This window comes from Olea europaea, chromosome 14 (assembly GCF_002742605.1).
Source record: "Olea europaea var. sylvestris chromosome 14, O_europaea_v1, whole genome shotgun sequence".
Classification (NCBI taxonomy): domain Eukaryota; kingdom Viridiplantae; phylum Streptophyta; class Magnoliopsida; order Lamiales; family Oleaceae; genus Olea; species Olea europaea.
In genome coordinates this window covers 3,996,068-3,997,258 of record NC_036250.1, presented here as the reverse complement: position 1 = coordinate 3,997,258, position 1,191 = coordinate 3,996,068, and the positions used below count along the sequence as shown (strand labels likewise).

At 30.6% G+C, this 1,191-nt stretch overlaps 1 protein-coding gene across 1 annotated transcript in view; it reads left to right on the top strand.

Moving 5' to 3' along the window:
• Positions 1-1,191, top strand: part of LOC111408839 — a 13,256-nt gene that overhangs the window by 3,605 nt on the left and 8,460 nt on the right. The window lies entirely within an intron of this gene.

The following is a 1,191-nucleotide window of genomic DNA, read 5'->3' as shown; positions in this document are numbered from 1 at the left end:
GGGGGGGGAGGGGGAAAGAAAAGAAAAAAAGAAGAGAGTCTAAATCTATATTTAAGGCATTAGTTTTCACCCTCGCAAGCCCAGAAGCAAAGCAATGGGGCCGACGAGGATCGAGATCATCAAGTTGTATCATAACTTTATATTTTTTTAATAGATATTGTGACTTTGTTCTATCTTTTTTATTTTATTTTTATTTTTCACAAAACTGATCACGCACTTTTTCTGTTTTATAGTGACTTTATTGTAATTTTGTTAGTTTTAGATTAACATTTTGATATATGAGGAATGATTAGAGATATGACACATCAATACATTTGGTTTTATGTCAAAATCGTTCATTACCCATCATTTCTTATTTGTAATTTTAAAATCTTTGTTGGTCAACATTAATTTACAATAATATTACTCACTCTCCTATTAACGAATTCAAATCAAGCTTACTAGATTCACTAATATAAGGTATTAATCAGTGTAAAGATACATTAAATTGAGCTTATTAGATTCACCAATAAGGTAAAAGGGATTTTTCCTTGAGTACCGGAGAATTTACAGAATTCATACAAAATTTTGAAATGGAACAATTCTGTCCGTATGTGTCTTATGTTTTTTCTCATTTTTGAATGATGTTTTGACACCTATATCTGTGAAAAATTTTCTGTCTAAAAATTCTGTACTTGGAACATAATTCAAGTTATAGCGAGTGTAAAGACACCTTGGTCATTAACTTTCTGAGGTGCTCGAGTTAAGTATTTTGGTATTTCCACCAAAATTCAGGACCACCTTGTCAATACCTCGACTCTAATTTTTTTTTTTTTCAAAAAAAGAAGAGAGAGAGAGAGAGAGAGAGTATTTTATACCAATTCTTGGTCAGGATGAATGTACCATTTCCAACACAGAGTTCACACACAACAAATACAATATAAAAAGTAAAATCTAAAACCCAATTCTTTAACAAAAATTTGTATCTAACTCTAACCAACCCACCAATATCAGCAAATAATCATCGCCTCTATTTTTCTTCATCTCTCATCACTGTGAACTCTCTTCAAACAAAATTATTTGGTGAGATTTTTCAGTGAAATCTACAAACAATATACTAACCTCCAAACAAATATATTGAGCTGCCATTTGGGATGTTCTACAAAAAAGTGAAATCTTTCTGATATTTTTCTGAAGTGAGGATTTTCAATT